Source organism: Odocoileus virginianus, chromosome 7 (assembly GCF_023699985.2).
Source record: "Odocoileus virginianus isolate 20LAN1187 ecotype Illinois chromosome 7, Ovbor_1.2, whole genome shotgun sequence".
Lineage (NCBI taxonomy): Eukaryota > Metazoa > Chordata > Mammalia > Artiodactyla > Cervidae > Odocoileus > Odocoileus virginianus.
In genome coordinates, this window is record NC_069680.1 from 42061878 (window position 1) to 42074326 (window position 12449).

General features: G+C 40.6%; 1 protein-coding gene and 1 long non-coding RNA gene across 18 annotated transcripts in view; one reads left to right on the top strand and one right to left on the bottom strand.

The window, feature by feature from the left end:
• SGMS1 (sphingomyelin synthase 1) overlaps nt 1-12449 on the bottom strand; it is a 317203-nt gene that overhangs the window by 106061 nt on the left and 198693 nt on the right. The window contains exons 6-7 of one of the 16 annotated variants that reach the window (XM_070470584.1): nt 8904-8967; nt 5596-5651 (exon numbers count right to left, since the gene is read on the bottom strand). The exons of 14 other annotated variants lie outside the window; for them this stretch is intronic. The gene's annotated coding sequence lies outside the window, so the exon portion shown is untranslated. The remainder of the gene's footprint in view (nt 1-5595; nt 5652-8903; nt 8968-12449) is intronic. One more of the 16 variants, XM_070470583.1, reaches the window with a different exon arrangement.
• LOC139036025 (uncharacterized) lies at nt 50-5371 on the top strand. 2 transcript variants are annotated; one of them, XR_011488710.1, is made up of 3 exons: nt 50-182; nt 1424-1493; nt 4635-5371. It is a non-coding gene; the product is annotated as an uncharacterized lncRNA (long non-coding RNA). The 2 variants fall into 2 exon arrangements; XR_011488709.1 differs by having other exon boundaries at nt 1429-1493.

Below are 12449 nucleotides of genomic sequence, written 5' to 3' on the forward strand. Positions count from 1 at the left end.
CTCCCGCGGCCTGCGGAGAGGGCGTGCGAGGACCGCGGCGCTTCGCAGTCGGCGCCCCGGCGGGCGGGCGGACAGACGTGCGGCAGGAGGATCCTTTCCGGGGGGCAGCTGTGAGCGGGCACGCCGGCTCTAACCCGCAGAGGCTCCGGCAGGGAAGCCGCGGGTGTGGCCGGGCAGCAGAGGTTTGGGGTTTTTTCTTTTTTTTTGGAATTCAGGGTGTGGCCCTCTAACACAGCAAAAAAGAAATGAGTCAGCCCGTGCGATCCTAACCAATAAGCGTGTTCACAGTCCGTTAAGGCGGAACTTGCCTTTCCTGATTTATGTCAGGCTTAGGAGCCTTTTACAGACTTTTTTTTTCTTTTTTTTTGAAAACTTAAGCCTTTCACAACGTCAAGAAAAACAAGGATAAATTCTGTTATGATAGATAACTTGATCAGTGGACATATGTTAATTTCTGTTCCTTAGTAAAAGTTAATTGAGTTAGGCAGCGATCCTGAATGGCAGCTTGGAATCTGGCGTCGGAGCTGTTTGGGATCTAACCTCTAAGATTGAGTCTAACCTCTGACACTGTTTGGTCTTGCGGGGTTAATTATCTGCAATGAGGGAGATAAAATGGCCATCCAGCACTTTGCTGGACAGATTATATATAATAATACAGGCAGAGTATTTGACACAGTGACGTGTAGATTAGGCACTCAGACAATGCTTTCTGTCCCTCTGAGTTGGGACTCAGAATCTCCAAAATTGTGGACAAACTGGCCCGTAATTTTTCTGTTTAAATTCTGGTTAAGTTAAAATATCCAAAAAATTTTTGAACTCGAATAGTTCTTTGGTATTTGCATGGTGTGAGTGTCCCTTATTTAAGTGGTTAAAAAAAAAAAAAAAAAAAAACCCTCAAGGAGCTTTTGGTTTAGAATTCTTGAATATGGTGTTCTTGTTTTACCAGAGAAATTTAATTAGTAGCAGGAAGGAAAAAAAAAAAAGCTTAGAATTGGAATGATTCCATTTATGCCACAGTTAAAACAACTTTTAAAAAGTAAGCATGATTTTGGAAATATTCATTCTATCTGGTCACTGTACCCTAAACACCATTTTGGAATAGAAAGATTGAAAAGAGAAACTTTAAGTAGTTTGGAATTGGCAAATACAGGAGCCCATAGAACTGCTAGGTTCTGAGTACCAGTTGATTACTAGTGGGGGCAGAGTTTTTACAGAGGAATAATTTTTTTATTTTTTAAGTTACCAATTAGACCCTCTTGGCTTTGGAGGAGATCTCAATTTAACTTCCTTGTATTTGTTTAAAACTGGTCATTCCATTGGCCAGGATTTCTTTAAAATACTCTTTTAAGGCAAAGATAAAATCTCAAGGGAGATCTAGGGCTCCTTCTAAAATGCTACTCTTTTTTGCGAACCATCATGGAAGAATAGAAAGAATGCTTCACCCGGAGTCCAAAGGTCCTGTCCTCATCCCAGCTCTGCCAGTAAGTGATCAGGTATGTGGCCCTGCGTAAACTGCTTCATCTCTCTCTGCAGATTCCTAAGCATTCTTTCATTTTTAAGAGCAAGTTATGGCCCCAAACAGGGCAGGCACAAGATAAGCCTACAACCTAACATTTAACCTTAGCAACAGGCTCAGTCAGTCAGTCAGTTCAGTTCAGTTGCTCATTCATGTCCAACTCTTTGCGGGCCCATGAACTGCACTCAGGCTTCCCTGTCCATCACCAACTCCTGGAGCTTCCTCAAACTCCTGTCCATCCAGTCAGTGATGCCATCCAGCCATCTCATCCTCTGTCATCCCCTTCTCCCGCCTTCAGTCTTTCCCAACATCAGGGTCTTTTCTAAGGAGTCAGTTCTTCCCATCAGGTGGCCAAAGTATTGGAGCTTCAGCTTCAGCATCAGTCTTTCCAGTGAATATTCAGGACTGATTTCCTTTAGGATTGCCTAGTTTGATCTCCTTGCAGTCCAAGGGACTCACATAAACTGGGCCTATATCCTAGATGATGAAACTGATAAATGTCTCTTGACTCTCATATTCCTTATAAAGCTAATTTTATGGTCTTAGATATTGTAAATTGAAGTCTAGAATCATCTGTGCTCCCTCCCTCCCTCCCTACTGACAATTTAGTATCACCTGCCGCGATGACAGCTTCTTGATGCCTTTCATATCTGTCCTGGTTTCTCCATTCTGGTTCAGGCATCCATGCCCTCATGCCAGGGTCCCTAAAGTTGAGTCTCCTAACTGCTGCTCCTGCTGCCAGGTCCAATCCTCTCTGCTTCCAGGACATCATTGTCACGTGGTAACTGTCAGAGTCCAGCATGCCATCGTGTCATAAACCCTTCCTCTCTCTAATCAGTTAAACAAGTAGAGTTTTGCAGTAGAGATCAAGAGGAAAACATGTGCATTGCAGGCAACCTTCTTCAGTCATTGAAATTAATACTGATTTTTAGGCACATTGATTTTCTGCTTATGAAACCATTATTGTCGATTATACTGGCCAAACTGATAATATGTTGGCTGTTACATCAAAAACTGTAGCTCTTTTATATTATATGAAAAGACTATATATGTGTGTGTGAATATGTGTGTATACATATATATAAAACCTATGTGAATATGAGCAACTCAGTAAGCTTCGTGACCTTGAGTTTAAACTGTGCAGTTGGGGACTTGCCTGGTAGCCCAGTGGTTAAGACTTCACACTTCCAATGCGCAGGGCATGGGTTCAGTCCCTTTTGGGCGAACTAAGATCCCACATGCCGTGAAGCATGGCCAAAAAATAAAAAATAGAATAAAATGTGCAACTGTATGCATTTGTGCAGCCATACACAGATAAAAGAGGACAGGAAAGGTAACCCACATAGGAAAAGAGAGAGATACTCTAGTTTGTTTCTATTATCTGGGATCCAGTTAAGCTGAGAATGTATAGAGTTGGTGCTCCATATAAGAAGAAGGAAGGTTCATAAATAAGTGCACCTGTGATTATAGCTCAAAGCACCTGAAAGATGTTTACAATGATCCTTAAGCTTTGGAAATAAGGACACAATCACCAATGTTATCAGAACGTTCTCACAATAGAAAAAGGGTCACTATTTCTAGGATATCTTTGTTGTCCAAAGTTAAAATGACAATCTTTGTACTTTGCAATCCATGGTTTCAAACAAGAAACAATTAGCTCCAATCCCAATGCCATGACACTGCTGTTGTTTAGTTGCTAAGTTGTGTCCAACTCTTTGCGACCCCATGGACTGCAGCACACCAGGCTTCCCTGTCCATCACCATCTCCCAGAGTTTGCTCAGACTCATGTCCATTGCCTCTATCTAACCGTCTCATCCTCTGCCTCCCCCTTCTCCTCCTACCCTCAATCTTTCCCAGCATCAGGAGCCATGATGTTTAGTAATTCAAAAGCTGGCTTTCACCTCTTCAGCCCCCACCTTCCACTTAAAAAACCTTTGGCCAAATAATCCCACCAGCCTACTTCTTGTTCCCCTAAAGCAAGGGGCACATTACCACTTCCACACCTGGGCCCACACCATGGCCTCTGTCTCTCCCACTCTCCTTACAAGTTACCACCTTTCAGATCCTCTCAAACCTCTTCCTTTCCTGAACCCCTATTGACTGGTTCAAACCTCAGGGAACTCTCCTCTCTTCCAGATGCCTACAGATTTGTTCTTTAATACCTCCATCTCAAAACTAACTTAGAGAGCCTAAGTGTCTTCCTTCTGTTTGAAATCTCTGGCTTTTCTCTCTCAGATGACAAAAGTCCATTGGAGACAGAGACAGTGTTTCAGAGGCCTTGTCTCCCCAGGACCTAGCAGATTCTGAATAAATAGTTGTTGTTGATATAATGGTGTTTAAGTTATATAACAGCCACAAAGGAGAAAGGAAAACTTTCCTTTTGACTGCTGACACATCAAGAATACACAAATATTATAGCTGTTCAACCCAGTTGGCAATCAGAACCCAAGCGACAGATGTGAGTCTTTGCTCTTTACGACGTGTTCCAACAATAAAGAATGCCACTACTGAGAAAGCAAATCTGATACTTCCTAAAAGGAAGTACAGTTTACAAAAGAGTGTCAGCACATACCATCTCAGTTCCCCAAACACTAACCCACTCACAAGAGCAGAGAGACTAAGTCATTCTATCTTCCCTTTCAAATAAGGAACACATACATACATACATAGTTGTACAGCATACATAGTTGACAATCTTACCAAATACCAATTTCTCCTTAAATAGAAATATCTTACCTGTCTACCTTAAAGTGCTCCTAAGCATAAAAGTTAGCAAATGGCAGTTGTCCGAGGCAACATATAACTGTTAGAATCATCATAAGTTTCCATTTGCTTATATAGTTTAAAATAAAAAATTATATGACATTTGCATTAGAGCAAGCCTCTATTCAAGAGTCATTCTCATCCATACAGAGTCACTCATATCTTTTGATTAGTGCTAATACAGTTCTACTTTTATGAGATGGGAATAAACACTACTGTTGTTCTAAAAGAGCTGTGATAAATCAGCTGCCCTACTATGCAATGACATTTATTATAACTGCCCATGACAAAGACACACTTCTTAAATATTCCAAATATAAAGAGCCAAATTAATTAGTATTCTTTAATTTGCAGGTAACATGGCACTTGAAGCAGCAGAGGCAAAAGTAAGATAGATCGACTGACTCTGTGCTTAGTCACTCAGTCATGTCCAACTCTTTGCAACCCCACGGACTGTAGCCCACCACGCTCCTCTGTCCATGGAATTTTTCAGACAAGAATACTGGAGCAAGTTGCCCATTTCCTCCTCCAGTGGATCTTCCCAATACAGGGATAAAACCCATGTCTCCTGTGTCTCCTGCATTGCAGGTGGATTCTTTACCTGCTGAGCCATCAGGGCTAGCAACATGAAAGCCACACGGGTGGCTAGGCTTTTGAGCCATTTCACTGTGAACTCCACCAGGACAAAAGGACATCTTTGCTTCTACATGTTGGCTTTGTTCTCCCTTCCCAAAATTTGCCTTCTTCCAATTAACTCCCAGCTCTGGCACTAAGAGGGACTATTCCATAGTTATAATCTTAAAACTTCTGAAGAAAAACTCACACTGGTCAGCGTGGACCATGTAGCCACCCCAGTGGCCAAGGTCCCATGACTGACCAGTCTACACTAGAACTACCTACCTGAACTAGAGGAAAGAGCAACTGAGTTCTCCAGAAGGTGTTTACTTCCCAGAAGTAGAAAGGAGGGCTCCTTTGTCTGTCCCCCAAACATCAGCACCTATCAAGAAATTCCATTTCAAGTCTAACGCAAAAGCTTATCTAAACAGTCTTCAATCTGGTAATAAATTACACTCTGAAAGTTGTTTAATGAACTCTTCTGTGGCACTTGAAATGCATTTCACTAGAGACCAGATGTAGAGAGATTGGCTTCTCTGGCCAGTCTTTAGAGGCCTATTTAACTCATGATTTATCTGAGGTATAATGTTAATATTTCTAATACAATACTCAAACCCCATTCATAACATTGTTCCTAGAGGAAAATGTACTTGAAATTCCACCTACAGCAAGAAAAACATGCTCAATTGAATTCACTTACTGAGGATCTGGTAATGATGGTGGCTTCCATCGTGCACGTATCTCTTGACATTTAATCTGAACACAGAACAGCAAGACAGGTATTAACAACTGCACTGAACACATGAGGAAACTGGGTGTTCGAGAAGGTTTTGAAGCCTAAGGTCAATCATGAAGACGTGTCACAGCCTGCTTCAAAGCTATGAATATCTGACCCCAGAGCTGGTAGTATTCTGTCTGACATCCATAGCAGCCAGACAAGAGTGGGCTTTTAGTTCAGGTGACTGAGAGCTGAGCTAACATTTTCAACTCTGTGTGAATATCGAGATTTCCCTGCAGAGAAGAGAAGGAACTAGTGGACAGTCATAGTCAATAGCCAGACATTAACTTTCTATATCTTCCCAAGAAAAGGTATTTCTCTATGGCAAAACAAAAGAAAATATTTCTCTGGGTAAACCTTAAGTTATACAAATGCTGGTATTGACTTGAAGATCGTCTGAAAATTAAGGGTCTATAAATAGTATCTTCATAGAAAATTTGTTTTGCCCTGTTGAAAAAAGATGGCACTATCTTAAGAGGGCACTTAGGTGTTTTAAAAAAGATTAAAGTTGCAAAAATAACTGAGGTGACTCAGTTCTGCCAAAATAAATGTGATGGATGCACTTTACAGATTTAGCTGTATATCACATTTTTTAAAATGTGTTTAAAATGGTTAAGTATTTATTACATATAAGAGAATATATTTAACATATTGGTCAGGAAAAATAATAATAAAATCAGCAATCATAAACCTATCAGCCAACCTAAAAGCAGACCATTAGTGATAAACTATGGCAGGTCCCTGAGTGTTCCTTCCCATCTGATGGAGGTGGACAATCCCTTCCTTCTGTGCATGCTGGACAAAGAATTAAAGCCCTTGATCCAAGAGGGGACTTTCATAATAAATTAACCTTGTTATGCCTTTTGAAATCAAACTGGAGAGATGGCCAGAAGTAATAAGATAGAAAACAGTTGAATTCAATCATAAAGCAAGGGGATGACTGGATTGTACACTGTCTTAACCTAGCAACCGCTGGCCAGACAGACTTGTAGAAGCTTCTGGTTTTACTCCATCACCCAAAGCCAGGACTAGTCATTAGTCACATTATTAGGCACGTGATCTGAAATATGACAAGTCATCTGGAAATTATTCCAAATTGAGGTAAGGTGTTACTAAGCCAAGACAAACTGGTTCTCTCATGCAGAGCCTTAAGCACATCAGATACCATAAGAAGAAGAAGAAGAAAAAAAGGAGCACATGGATTAACAACTGTGAACTTCACTTCATATATCATGGTGAGAAGAACTCAAAACTTGAGAGTGGGAAAAACCAAAGAAAAGAGTCAATCCTTTATTAAGAATATAATTTTGTTTTAATAGTGTGTTAAGCAACTAAGTTGTGGGGAAAAATTGAGGTAAAGAAGTTAAAGAGTTTGCAACCCCATGGATTGGGGCCTGGCAGGCTCCTCTGCCCATGGAATCCTCCAGGCAAGAATACTGGAGTGGGTAGCCATTTCCTCCTCCAGGGGATCTTCCCAACCCAGGGATCGAACCCAGGTCTCCCGCATTGCAGGCGGCTTCTTTACCAGCTGAGCCACAAGGGAAGCCCAGAGAGTTTACACCATATGTCAAAAAGAGGGCATACACACTCAGCGAGTGAGTCAGGATCAACTGTCTGACTAAACTACATACTGAGAATAAGGAAGCCTAGCACAGAGTACAATTAAATGACACAATAAATACATGCTAAGGAAGAGATGGAAAAAGGAAGATAAGCTTAACTGAGAAAGTAACAGTACTTAAAGAACATCTTAAGGATGGCATACAACAAAACGGGGACACCTGTATGAACACCTACAGACACCATCAAAGTGGCACTCTCCTTCACCACCGACATTGCCTTCTTTTATAGCTGTTAGGATTTGCTGTTGTTCAGTCGCTCAGTTGTGTCTGACTCTTTGCGACCACATGGACTATAGCTTGCCAGACTCTTCTGTCCATGGGGTTTTCCAGGCAAGAATACTTGAGTGGGTTGCCATTTACTTCCCCAGAGGATCTTTCTGACCCAGGGGTCGAACTTGTGTCTCCTGCATTAGATACACAGCATCCGAATGCATCAGACTGTTTAAGATGTCTAAAGACCAGGACCAAGGCTTGGATTTTTTTAAATCTCTAGATGTCCATACTTTGACATGGGACACATTCTACAAATGTTTGAAGGGGAAAAAAATAAGGGTCAAGTTGGTCAACCCTAAGTACCTTATTTAAATGCCTTATTTAAAGTAATAACCTCTGATGAAGGCTGGCCTCTTCAATGCAGGAGAGAGTATAATGCAACTGATGATGGGGAGCACTGTTTCTCAGCTTTACAAAGATGCTCTCTGTACAGAGTATCTGTGTGTGTCCTGAAAGGGCTAGAGGGTGATACTTAAGGGGTGAAAAAGGGGTGTATCAGTTCAGGCTAAATTATGCCACAGTAACAAGTAACACCAGCAGTTTAGAGGCCAACAAGAGAGGAAGGTTTATTTCTGACTCCTGTTTGGTTCTCTGCAGGTGAGCTGAGCTTGGGCTCCATGTCCTTTTCCCTCTGGGACCAAGGCGGAAGTAGCAGCCCTCACTGGGACAGGTTGATCTCATGCAAAGAGAAAAGAGAGATGGTAGAACCAGGCAATTTAGATTCCATTTCTGCCTGGAAATGGCACATGTCATTGTTATTTACAAGTCCAAGGGCCAAGACAGCCATGGGGCTCAACCCTCAGTGGGTGTGACAGCGTAATTCTCCCACAGGATGGTGCGTGGGTAAGAAGGAATAGCAAATGTTTTGATGGTAATGTAACCTACGGCAAAGGGAATGGAAAATGGCTAGAGAAGTGCTTTCTTCCCTTCAGTAATGAGAGAAGAAGTAAGTAAGTAAGTAAGTGAAGTCACTCAGTCGTGTCCAACTCTGCAGCCCCACGGAGCCTACCAGGCTCCTCTGTCCATGGGATTTTCCAGGCAAGAGTACTGGAGTGGGTAGCCATTTCCTTCTCCAGGGGATCTTCCTGCCCCAGGGATCGAACCTGGGTCTCCTGCATTGTAGGCAGATGCTTTACCATCTGAGCCACTAGGGAAGTTTTATGAGAGAAGAAGGTTTCCTATTATAAAAAGCAGTCTTTTCATTTCTATGGTACTTTATGCTGTTCTCATAAGCTTTCAGATATTGTATTCTGACAACTATCCTAGTGCAATTCCAGGACTTGCCCAAGGCCCCAGCGGCACCTGAACTGGAACCCAATTCTGGTGATCTCTTACCAAAGCAGCCTTTGAGATTTCGGTTTCACCCACAAAATGGAGATAATCTTACTTTCTAAGACAGCTGTTGAAAGATTAAGTGAAACAATATATTTAAGACACATAAGCACAAAAAGTACTTGCTAAATATAAAAAAAGTTGTATTATTATTAAATTACGATATTTATCCCTTATCCCATATCCTTCCCAAATTAATCATTAATTTATCTTTAAATTTCTTAAGTAGAAAATGCATTTATTAATGATATTTTCTTCCCCTGTCAAAACCATAAGCTCCTCTAGTCAAGTTTTTTCCTAAGCACTCACACATACTTTCCCCATGACTTTTCTTACTTGTTTTCCTGACTGGTCAGTTTCCTAAGACTCTCAAGAAGTTTCAGAAGGCAGCACTATTAATTTTTTATTGCTTCCCAAACAAGAGAAATGAAGGGCAATTAAAGACAGTCTTCATTTCAAGTATGACAGAGATTCCACATGTGGCTTCCAACTGAGAGTGAATAAAGGACTTAGCATCAAAGATGCTTCTACCTCTGTCTTCTACCTCTAGCCCTAATTAGCACTACCTGCCTTCTCTCTTTGCATTCAACCAAACTACAATTCTGACCTTTCCCCAGAATGGAATCCTCCTTTCCCACCTCTCCCTCTTGGCTCAAAAACTGTTTGTTCTACATAGAGTATTCCCTATGCACTCTGTTCAAAGATCCTATCCAAATAACTGGTTAAGTGAACCCCAGTGCACACACAAAGATGTTCATCGCAGTATGCTTTAAAAGAATGAAAAGTTGAAAACAAACTAAATGCTTACTAGTAAGGAAATGGCTAAATACATTATAGTTCACATATACATGGGATGCTATAGAACAGTAACAAAAATGATGTAGATTATACCTATTGATTTGGTGTGGTCTCAGTTTATTATTAGTCTAATCAGGTTTCAAAGTAATATTGATAATGATCCATTTTAGGGAGAAAAATATCTAATTTAGACACAGGAACAGTATGTAGAATACAAAAAAAAAAATCCCTAATAATCATATCTCTGGGTAGTGATAATGAGTTTTCTAATCTTAATAATTTTCACATTTTAATACTCTTTCCAATTAGCACGGTTAACTTTTATAACCTAAAAAAGGCATTTTACTTAAAAGGCATTAATCATTAAATACGCAATTCAAATGTCATCTGCTCCTGAACACACCCCACCCCAGCTCACTCTTATCACACAGGTAATTCCTCTCTCGTCTGTTTCCTGAGTATTTAATATATCTATTATACCATTTACCACACTTGTTTTGAAATGACAATTTCCTCTGTTCAGGCTTGATTATCAACTCTTGAATAAGTGGAATAAGCCTGTTTTATTTTTACTGGTGCTTAGTCATTCAGTCCTGTCCAACTGTTTGTGACCCCATAGACTGTAGCCCTCAGGCTCCTCTGTCCCTGGGATTTTCCAGGTAAGAAAACTGGAGTAGGTAGCCATTCCCTTCTCTAGGGGATCTTCCCAACTCAGGGATGGAATCCAAGTCACCTGCATTGAAAGCAGTTTCTAAACCATCTGAGTCATCAGGGAATCTACCGTAATGACCCATGACTCTCAAGTATCCAGACACTACTGAGTATGTTGATTTGAACATAAAGCAAGGCTATATAATCTGTACATTTGAAGTTTGTACACCTAGTGCTACAACCAAAAATTCATCTACTGTGGGAATGTTCCGAAGATGCCTAGGGTCCATTCTGGAGAGAGAAATTATCAATCAGGATATTTTATCTGTGGCAACATTTCCCTATTAATCATTACTCCCATGTTTGCTTTCAGAGTTACCAAAGACACGCTTATTCAACTTGTTTAAGATGTAAGTCAATATTTCTGAGTCCAGAGATTAGTCTCTCAGATTTTTATCCATGAGTTTCCTCTTCAAAAGGACAAGAACTATTTTTATAATAATCCAAGTCCAATCCTGACTCGGTAGGAAATATAAATAAATACCTATTGTTTTAGGAAGAAATAAGGGAAATAAAATGTTTCAAAGATTATGTAAGTCTGATTCAGGGAATTGACATAAACGAAGGTTTTGAAATAGCCAAGGCGTGTGGTTGTTTTTTTTTTTTTTTTTAAGGTTCAATAAGGAATGTGTTTTGAGAACTAAGTGGGTGAGATTTAAAATAAATACAAGCACCACGATCTTAGCTGTTACTTAGCAATTTCAGGCTTCAATTGTTCCCTTCTAAAGGGCAAGTGACAAGACTGAAGAAATTGCTTCCAGAAGAAACACTGAGATATCTGATCCAGTTTCCTTTCTTCTCTCCATTTTACTCCCTAAGATCTTAATCCAGCTGGTATGAACTTTAAACTGCTCAGGTTTTTGGTTTGGGTTCGTTCTCTATAGAGACAATTCCTTTTTCTTAATTTCTGAGTCAAAAGCAAAGCTACATGCCATCATTAGTCAGGAGGCACCTTGGCTGCTTGTCCCCAAAGTGTCACTACCTGAGGAAATGCAGACTCACCGGAGTACAGAGAAAGGAAAGAAAAAAGTTCAAAAGACATAAACAGTCTGACTTATCTCCACACACTATCACTCAAAAGCCAGAAGAAGTGAGGGGTGCCAGCGGCCAGTTACAAAGCTGAGTTAATAACTTAGAACTCTAGTCACACACTTATGAAAATAGATCTAAATTCTGGATTGATCTTGGCACATATCTTCATTCCAGAAGCCGTGGGGGCATGACAGCTTGGGTTACCTAGCATGGATTCAAAAGCAGACCTTGCTTTTATCAACCAAACCAAACTCTTACCATCAGGGCTGAGAAAGATAATTGAAGATTTGTGGCTTGGAAATGTCTTCACAATAGGAAACTTACCATCATTGGTGTGCTGAGGCCAGCTCATGTATCAGTCCCTTAAAACCTTGCATATTCTTAGGATTTGGGGCAAGGTGATTGTTAAACACACCATCAGTAAATGCTAAATTATATAAACATACAATTAAAATAAACTATACTAAAAACAAAGATCAGAAGTACTTAAAACACATCATTTCCTGTTTTACTATGATCAATGATCTTTGATGTTCTTTGCAACTACTGTACCTGGTTGGTAGGAAATCATATAAAGGTGTGCTCCTGCAATCACTCCTCAACTCTGCCGGCAGTAATGCTTGCTGGTAGCATGAAATCAGCGATGGTGGGAGTGTTTACACTACAGAAATCTGCAAACACTACAACCCCCCTCCGGCCCCCGCCACCATTCAGGGCTGACTCTGAACATTTACTTGCATATCAGTATCTGCAATGTTCACCCACCACTGCCTGACAGTAGCTCAGGAAGTTGAGCTGGTCAGTCTCCTAAATCAAAATAAAGGTTTGTAAACTAGAAATCATGATGCAAATATAAGGATGGAAAGTAACTGCTTTTACTGTGGCCCTGTAATGTAACAGTCACTGCACAAAGTACTATCCAAGTCTTTCATTTCATGAGAAATATTATCAAATCCAGGATACTGATGAGTCAACTGAGGTGGAGAGGCTAGGTAACGACTAAAAGCA